This window comes from Arachis stenosperma, chromosome 4 (assembly GCF_014773155.1).
Source record: "Arachis stenosperma cultivar V10309 chromosome 4, arast.V10309.gnm1.PFL2, whole genome shotgun sequence".
NCBI lineage: Eukaryota > Viridiplantae > Streptophyta > Magnoliopsida > Fabales > Fabaceae > Arachis > Arachis stenosperma.
Window position 1 is genome coordinate 84,982,872 of NC_080380.1, and position 10,367 is coordinate 84,993,238.

Consider the following 10,367-nt stretch of genomic DNA (forward strand, 5'->3'; position numbering starts at 1 on the left):
GAATTTTATAACAGATTAATTATTTTGATGTGGTGGCAATACTTTGACTTCTGAATGTATGCTTGAACAGTGCATATATCTTTTGAATTTGTTGTTCATGAATGTTGGCTCTTGAAAGAATGATGAAAAAAGGAGACATGTTACTGAGGATCTGAAAAATCATAAAAATGATTCTTGAAGCAAGAAAAAGCAGTGAATACAAAAAAAAGAGAGAAAGCAAGCAGAAAAAGCCAAATGCCCTTTAAACCAAAAGGCAAGGGTAAAAATAAAGTCGTGATCCAAGGCAAAAAAAGAGTGTGCTTAAGAACCCTGGACACCTCTAATTGGGGACTCTAGCAAAGCTGAGTCACAATCTGAAAAGGTTCACCCAGTTATGTGTCTGTGGCATGTATGTATCCGGTGGTAATACTGGAAGACAGAGTGCTTTGGGCCACGGCCAAGACTCATAAAGTAGCTGTGTTCAAGAATCATCATACTTAACTAGGAGAATCAATAACACTATCTAGATTCTGAGTTCCTATAGAAGCCAATCGTTCTGAATTTGAAAGGATAGAGTGAGATGCCAAAACTGTTCAGAGGCAAAAAGCTAAAAGCCCCACTCATCTAATTAATACTGATCTTCATAGATGTTTTTGGAATTCATTGCATATTCTCTTCTTTTTATCTTATTTGATTTTTAGTTGCTTGGGGACAAGCAACAATTTAAGTTTGGTGTTGTGATGAGCGGATAATTTATACGCTTTTTGGCATTGTTTTTAGTATGTTTTTAGTATGTTTTAGTTAGTTTTTATTATATTTTTATTAGTTTTTAGTTAAAATTCACTTTCTGGACTTTACTATGAGTTTGTGTATTTTTCTGTGATTTCAGGTATTTTCTGGATGAAATTGAGGGACCTGAGCAAAAATCTGATTCAGAGGCTGAAAAAGGACTGCAGATGCTGTTGGATTCTGACCTCCCTACACTCGAAGTAGATTTTCTGGAGCTACAAAAGCCCAATTGGCACGCTCTTAATTGCGTTGGAACGTAGACATCTTGAGCTTTTCAGCAATGTATAATAGTCCATACTTTGCTCGAGATTTGTGGCCCAAACAGGCGTTCCAAGTCAGCTCAAGAATTCTGGCGTTAAACGCCGGAACTGGCACAAGAATGGGAGTTAAACGCCCAAATTGGAACAAAAGCTGGCGTTTAACTCCAAGAAAAGTCTCTACACATGAAAGTTTCAATGCTCAGCCCAAGCACACACCAAGTGGGCCCGGAAGTGGATTTTTATATCATTTACTCGTCTTTGTAAACCCTAAGCTATTAGTTCTCTATAAGTAGGAACTTTTGCTATTGTATTTTCATCTTTGGATCACTTTAGATCTTTTGATCATCTTTGGACGTCTAGTTCTTAGATCATGGGGGCTGGCCTCACGGCCATGCCTAGACCTTGTTCTTATGTATTTTCAACGGTGGAGTTTCTACACACCATAGATTAAGGTGTGGAGCTCTGCTGTACCTCGAGTATTAATGCAATTACTATTATTCTTCTATTCAATTCAGCTTATTCTTGTTCTAAGATATTCATTCACACCCAAGAACATGATGAATGTGATGATTATGTGACGCTCATCATCATTCTCACTTATGAACGTGTGCTTGACAACCACTTCCGTTCTACAAGCTAACAAGGCTTGAATGTTTATCTCTTGGATTCCTTAATCAGAATCTTCATGGTATAAGCTAGAATTGATGGCGGCATTCAAGAGAATCCGGAAGGTCTAAACCTTGTCTATGGTATTCTGAGTAGGATTCAAGGATTGAATGACTGTGACGAGCTTCAAACTCGCGATTGTGGGGCGTTAGTGACAGACGCAAAAGAATCACTGGATTCTATTTCGACATTATCGAGAACCGACAGCTAAATAGCCGTGCTGTGACAGAGCGCGTTGAACATTTTCACTGAGTGGACGGGATTGTAGCCATTGACAACGGTGATGCCCAACATACAGCTTGCCATGGAAAGGAGTAAGAAGGATTGGATGAAGACAGTAGGAAAGCAGAGAGACGGAAGGGACAAAGCATCTCCATACGCTTATCTGAAATTCTCACCAATGAATTACATAAGTATCTCTATCTATATTTTATGTTTTATTCATCTTTTAATCATTAATCCTCCATAACCATTTGAATCCGCCTGACTGAGATTTACAAGATGACCATAGCCTGCTTCACACCAACAATCTCCGTGGGATCGACCCTTACTCGCGTAAGGTTTATTACTTGGACGACCAAGTGCACTTGTTGGTTAGTTGTGCGAAGTTGTGATAAAAAGTTGAGATTACAATTGAGCGTACCATGTTGATGGCGCCATTGATGATCACAATTCTGTGCACCATATTCTGATTAGGATCTGGGATGGGATGACTGTGACGAGCTTCAAACTCGCGACTGTAGGGCGTGGTGACAGACGCAAAAGGATAGTAAATCCTATTCCTACACGATCGAGAACCGACAGATGATTAGCCCTATGTAACCCGTAGCTGGACCATTTTCACTGAGAGGATAGACGGTAGCCATTGACAACGGTGATCCCCTTACAAACAGCTTGCCATAGAAAGGAGTATGAAGGATTGGATGAAGGCAATAGGAAAGCAGAGATTCAGAAGGAACAATGCATCTCCATACGCTTATCTGAAATTTCCACCAATGAATTACATAAGTATTTCTATCTTTATTTTATGTTCATTTATATTTTAATTATCAAAACTCCATAACCATTTTAATCCGCCTGACGGAGATTTACAAGGTGACCATAGCTTGCTTCAAGCCGACAATCTCCGTGGGATCGACCCTTACTCACGTAAGGTTTATTACTTGGACAACCCAGTGCACTTGCTTGTTAGTTGTGCGAAGTTGTGAAAAAGAGTTGAGATTACAATTGTGCATACCAAGTTGTTGGCGCCATTGTGTATCACAATTTCTTGCACCAATACCCTTGCTAACTTAAGCATCGGAGTCCCTTGCAGGTACCAACACCCTCCGGTGAAGAAGGATCAGCACCACCACCAGGTCCAACAAGTCAGACACAACAGCTCCGACCAGTACAGAAGATCTCATCCGAGATCGACCTACAGTTTCAGGTAACCCTTGAAACTTTGGCGCCGTTGCCGGGGAACCTGAAAGTCATCCCACCACGGTAGACGACCATGACAACGACCACGATTCGGATCTAGAAGATAGAACGCCGCACAAAAACGCGGACACCACACCAAAAGATATCCCACAACCTAACGGAGACAAGAATTCACCAAACCTGGGAGCCCTTGAGACGCTTCAAGATCGTTTAAAACAACTTAAGAAAGAAGCCAAACATCAGCGAGAAGCTAGGAAAGACCTACAAAGGGAGATAATGCGACGCTGGGAATTAGAGGGCAAACTCCTAAAACTCGAAGCCAGTCTCAAAGCCAAAGCGACTCGATCCACTCACGAGGACAGTTCCCGCAAGGTCCAAGATCCATTTACCAAGGAGATCATGAAGACCAAAATCCCAAAAGACTTTAAACTCCCGGATATGGCTTTATATGATGGCACGGCAGATCTCAGCCATCACCTCAGTAATTTCAGGAGTCGAATGTACCTCACTGACGCCTCAGACGTAGTCCGCTGCAAAGCCTTCCTGACTACCTTAACAAAAATGGCGATTAAGTGGTTCGATAATCTACCCCCCAGGTCCATCACAAGCTTCGATGACCTAGGCAAAAAGTTTCTAGCCAGATTCTCTATACAGAAAGACAAAACCAAGCACACCCCGAGTCTGTTAGGAATCAAACAAGGAGAACGGGAAAGTCTTCGCAGCTACATGGAAAGATTCAACAAGGCATGTCTAGACATACAAAGTCTGCCCACGGAAGTGGCCATCATGGGCCTCATCAATGGCCTACAAGTAGGACCTTTTAGCCAATCCATATCAAAAAAGCATCCTGCATTTCTAAATAAGGTACAAGAACGAGCAGAGAAGTATATCAACATGGAGGAAAACTCTCGACTAGGAGAGACCTCAAAATCTGGATTTTCCTACTCCTCCCGAGATAAGAACAAAGAATCCAAGAAAAAAGAATATCGACATGGGGAGAAGATTAAAAAATACCACAATTATACCCCTCTTCGGGTATCCTTAGTGGATGTCTACAGAGAAGTATGCCATACTGAAAAGATACCTCCATCTCGATGGTGCACGAAATTGTGATACACAATGGCGCCAACAACTTGGTACGCACAATTGTAATCTCAACTTTTTTTCACAACTTCGCACAACTAACCAGCAAGTGCACTGGGTCGTCCAAGTAATAAACCTTACGTGAGTAAGAATCGATCCCACGGAGATTGTCGGCTTGAAGCAAGCTATGGTCACCTTGTAAATCTCAGTCAAGCGGATTCAAATAGGTTATGGAGTTTTTATAATTAAGGGATAAATAAAACATAAAATAAAGATAGAGATACTTATGTGATTCATTGGAGGAAATTTCAGATAAGTATATGGAGATGCTTCATCCCTCTTGAATCTCTGCTTTCCTACTGCCTTCATCCAATCCTTCATACTCCTTTCTATGGCAAGCTCTATGTTGGGTTTCACCGGCATCAATGGCTACCTCCCGTCCTCCTAGTGAAAATGGTCCAAATGCGCTGTCACAGCACGGCTAATCATCTGTCAGTTTTTATCATGTTGGAATAGAATCTAGTGATCCTTTTGCGTCTGTCACTACGTCCAACACTCGCGAGTTTGAAGGTCATCACAGTCATCCCTTCCCAGATCCTACTCAAAATACCACAGACAAGGTTTAGACTTTCCGGATCTCAGAAATGGCCGCCAATAATTCTAGCTTATACCACGAAGACTCCGATCTTTCGGAATGGAGGCTAAGAGATACACGCTCAATCTTAAGTTGAACGGAAGTGGTTGTCAATCACGTGTTCATAGGTGAGAATGATGATTAGTGTCACGGATCATCACATTCATTAGGTTGAAGTGCGAGTGAATATCTTAGAACAAGAATAAGCTTGAATTGAATAGAAAATAGTAGTAATTGCATTAATACTCAAGGAACAGCAGAGCTCCACACCTTAATCTATGGGGTGTAGAAATTCCACCGTTGAAAATACATAAGTGGTCTGGAGGTCCAGGCATGGCCGAATGGCCAGCCTCCTCAAATATGAAAATATGATCCAGAATTCTCTATATGATCCGAAGATGAAAATACAATAGTAAAAGGTCCATTTATAATGAAACTAGCTACTAGGGTTTACAAAAATAGGTAAATGATGTAGAAATCCACTTCCGGGCCCACATGGTGTGTGCTTGGACTGAGCATTGAGCTTTTACACATGTAGAGGTCTTCCTTGGAGTTAAACACCAGCTTTGGTGCCAGTTTGGGCGTTTAACTCCAACTTTTATGCCAGTTCTGGCGTTTTGACGCCAGAAAAAGGCAGAGAGCTGGTGTTTTGACGCCATGTTATGTCGTCAAAACTCACGCAAAGTATGGACTATATTGCTAGATAGCCCTGGATGTCTACTTTACAACGCAGTTGAGAGCGCGCCATTTGGAGTTCAGTAGCTCCAGAAAATCAACTTCGAGTGCAGGGAGGTCAGAATCCAACAGCATCTGCAGTCCTTTGTCAGCCTCTGAATCAGATTTTTGCTCAGGTCCCTCAATTTCAGCCAGAAAATACCTGAAATCATAGAAAAATACACAAACTCATAGTAAAGTCCAGAAATGTGAATTTTGCTTAAAAACTAATAAAAATATACTAAAAACTAACTAAATCATACTAAAAACTATATAAAAATAGTGCCAAAAAGTGCATAAATTATCCGCTCATCACTCGACCACTCAAAAGCAAAAAAGGAGGAGGAAACTGGGCAGAATATTGTGAATATCACTGAATCTATAGACATTCCATCAACGAATGTTTTGACCTAAAAAATATCATAGAAAAACTGGTAAGAGAAGAAAAATTAGATCGTTAGTTAGCGAGCCGAGCAGACAATCCCAGAAAAAGAAGAAGGGATGAAGATATGGACAGGCAGAACGACCACCTCGTACACCTGAGAGACATGTCCACATGATTCACGGAGGATTTGTGGGAGGCGGGACCTCCAAATCAACTCGCAAAAGATATCTTAAAGAAGTATATCATGTCGAAGGAAGAGAGGAAACACCCGACATCCCCACAATTACTTTTACCAAAGAGGACGCATCCAGCATCATCTCCGGACATGACGATCCTATAGTCATCACTATCATATTGGCAAACATAAATCTCCACCGCACACTGATAGACCAAGGGAGCTTCGCCAATATCCTATTCAAAATTGCCTTCGACAAACTCAGCCTAGAAGAAAAAGAACTCAGAGCATATCCAAACAGCCTATTCAGGCAGGGAGACACCCCAGTTCAACTACTTGGATACATTTCACTACACACGACCTTTGGAAAAGGAAACCAGTCAAGAACACTCAAAATAGACTACATTATGGTCGACGTAAGCTCAGCCTAGAATGCCTTAATAGGTCGGACAACATTGAATCAGCTCGGCGCAGTAGTCTCGACTCCACATCTATGCATGAAGTTCCCAACTGCAGAAGGAATAGCTACAATAAAAGTGGACCAGAAGACGGCACGCCGCTGCTACAACAAAGTTTAAACCTCAGAGGTAGAGGAGAAGAATTCGACACAATCGAACTCAGTAGAGCTCAGAGACGGGAAGAACTCCGCCCACAACCTGAAGGTGAAGTAGAAAAAGTCCAGATCGGAGATATTCCTGACAAAACAACCAATATCGGTACAATCCTAAAAGAAGACATAAAGGAATCACTCGTACAGTTCTTACGAGATAATGTCGACCTCTTTGCATGGAAGGCTGCAGACATGTCAGGCATAGACCCCAAGTTAATGTGTCACAAGCTAGCAGTCTACCTAGGATCTCGGCCAGTACAACAAAAATGTAGAATGCTCGGACCAGAACGATCCCAAGCTGTGGAAGAGCAGGTACAAGCTCTACTGGAGGCAGGATTCATAAGAGAAGTCAAGTACCCACTCTGGCTAGCTAACATTGTCTTGGTGAAAAAATCAAATGGGAAGTGGCGGATATGCACCGACTACACTGATCTCAACAAAGCCTGCCCAAAAGACCCTTGTTTCGAGGGTTACCTGAAACTGGAGGTCGATCTCAGATGAGATCTTTTGTACTGGTCGGTGTTAACGTGTCCGGCTGGTGGGAGACGGCCGGAGCTATTGTGTCCGACTTGTTGGACTTGGTGGTGGTGCTGATTCCTTTGTCCCCGGAGGGTGGGGGGTACCTGCAAGGGACTCCGATGCTTAAGTTAGCAAGGGTATTAAGCAGGTATTGAGTAGAATTAGAGTATGAGTTATACCTGGGTGCTCCAGTGTATTTATAATGGTGAGATGTGACCTTTTGGATAAGATAAGTTAGTTATCTTATCTTATCTTTTATCTTTGAGTTGAGGTCAGCGTATCTTCAACGGAACCGCCTTTATCTCTCTAGGCTTGGGCTGCCTTAGGATTGAGTCGTGTTCCTCTACCCGGGCCCTTTATTGGGCTCTCTTGTTGACTCGGCCGAGTTCTTTATGAAGAAGTCGGTCCGCTTGACCTAAAGAGGTCGGTCGCTTTGTCGTCGATCATCCCAGGTCGGATAGCTCGACCCAGGGTATGAACAGTGCCCCTGCTTGAGCTCGGTCTTCTTTGTCGAGGTCGAGTCCTTGACTTCGGTCCTTCTCTAGTGAAACCGAACTCAAGCATTTTGTCGACTCCTTTTTGTAGCAGCTTTTGAATGTAGAACGTTTTTCTCTAAAAGCGCGAGCTTTTATATCAGCGCTTTTTTGGGAACGCAAGCGGTTTTAATCTCTGCATTTAATTGGCATTAATTGCCCTCATTTTCTCTTGGTTTTTATTTTGAATTTGTCGATCAGAAACGATTTCTCTTCTTCTCTTCTTCTTCGTGACTTCTCCCTTTACTTTCTCACTTTCAACTTTTTCCTTTTGACTTTTCTAAAGCCTCTGCCTGTAGTTTTCGCGTTTCAGCCTAACGACGTTGCTTTGTGACTTCGCTTTTTCGTGGTAGAAGGGGTGATTCTGGATTTTGCCTTCCGCTCCTCTGCTTTTCTTCGCAGCTTTCTCTCGTTTTCCCAGGTTTGGTTCTTCTTTTTTCCTCCCTCTACGCCATTTTTGTGTCTGTTTTGAGAAAGTTTGTATCTTGGTTGGGAAAAGTTTGGATCTTTTCTGCTTTTTGCTATGCCTGATCACTGTGCGTCTCGTAATTTCTTCGTCTTTTGCATGGTCTTTTTCGCTTTTCCCGTTGCTTGATACCTTTAGGGCTTTTGCATGTTGTGAAATGCTTTTGATTTTGAAGCTTTGGAATGATAATTTTGTTTGATTCTGAAAAAAGGTTGCATCTTTGACTCTTTTTGCCTGGTATGTTTGTTTCTTGCTGATAGACTGTAGGAATATGAATTTCTATTTTGTTTGTGTTTTGTCTTTCTCCTTGCTTTGTTACTGCCTCCAAAGGATGCCACAGGACTTTTAGTTTGAGTCTTAGGGTTTTTCCTTTTCTGTGTATTTGCCCGTCGAGATGTTTTTGAGTAATCCTTTCTTCTTTTCTTTTTGTAGGATTTAGTTGGCCTCATATCTTCTCGAAATAACGTTGTATAGATGCCTTCCCAGGTTCCTGAGGGTATAGCCGATTGGGTGGACTCGATGGTTCTTATGTGTGTCTCTCTGGTTGATTCTGAGTTTTGTGCGCAGCTTAGGCAGTTTCATAGTGTTTGTAGTAAATCTAGTGATGAGAAGAACTATGAGCTTATTCTTCCCTCTTCTGACGAGAGAGTCTACTTTTCTACTCGGGTTGTTGATGATCGCCCTTTCTTTTATGTTTATGATTTTTTCTTCGGTCCGCTGGGTATTACCCTTCCTTTTACTCAATTTGAAACCGACTTGTTATGGTCCTGTAATGTTGCCCCCTCTCAACTTCACCCCAATTCCTGGGGTTTCATAAAAATTTTCCAATTGTTGTGCAATGGTTTTGGTATTCCTGCTTCCCAATCTCTTTTTTTCTATCTGTTTGTCTTGACGAAGCCTGGTGTGGTAAAAAAGAAGTCGACTTGGGTCTCCTTTCGTTCTACCCAAGGAAAGAAGGTCTTTTCCATGTTTGACGAGTCATTCCGTGATTTTAAAAACTACTTTTTCAAGGTCTGAGCTGTTGAAGGAGCTCGGCCCTTTTTTCTGGATGAAAATAATGAACCTGCTTTTCCTTTGGAATGGCAAAAAGATGTGAGGGTCTCCAGATATTCGTGGGAAATGTTAGATGAGGCTGAGCGAGCTTTTGTGACTGTCTTGGAAGAACGCTGGGGTCAACCTCCCCATCTTGACACAAAGAAATTTCTAACCAATCCTGCTCTTCTTCAAATTGAACTGGGTATCTTGTGTTTCCTTTATTATCTGTTTATGTTGCTTGTAGCTATCTTTCCGACTTGCCCGACTTGTAGCTTGATTTCTATTTTATTTGCAGAGACAATGAAGAACAATGAATCCATGAAAGCTTTTAAGAGGGTGCAGAGGACGACTGCTGCCAGAAATATTGCAGCCAAGGCGGCTGGGGAGGGGTCCTCCCAAGTGCGCGAGAAGCCATCCGTGCCGAGTTCCCCTGGGGTGAAGAAGGTGATCCTTACACCCTGAGTCCGATTGGTGGATCCTCATCCTACTTCTGCCGCTCCATCTGTTGCTCCTCCCAATAAAAAACAAAAAACAGATGAGCCTTCGACCTCGATGCTCCTGATTTTAATGCTATTGAATTTGTGGATCAGCAGATCGGTCCCTATGGTGCCCTTTCCATGGACGACGTGTCCATCCTCCGTCACTTGGAATTTATGGCCCGAAATCACGTAAAGATGGCGTATATGGCGTCTGCCATATATCGGACTGCTCAGAATCTCCCTCTCCACGCTACTAAAGCGTTCATGGAGGAGGCAAAGCAGGAGTTTGATCGGATGAGGGATTTAAAGGAGGAACTTGAAATAAAGGTAGCCAAGCTGGAGAAGGATTTAGAGAACGAGAAGGCGAGTTCTCAATCTCTGGCAGCTTCTTTGAGGTTGGCTGAGGACACAGCCATGATGCATAAGGAGAGTTATGTTACATATTATTGAGAGGTGATGCGCCTGAGGGGGGAGCTCGATAATGTCCGGGAAGATTATTCTGAGCTCCAAAGTCATCTTGTTGGCAGCGTGACAGTTGCTTACGAGAACTTGAAGGAGCAAGTTCGAGTCATTGCTCCCGAGGCCGATCTCACCACCTTTAGCCTGGATAATATTGTC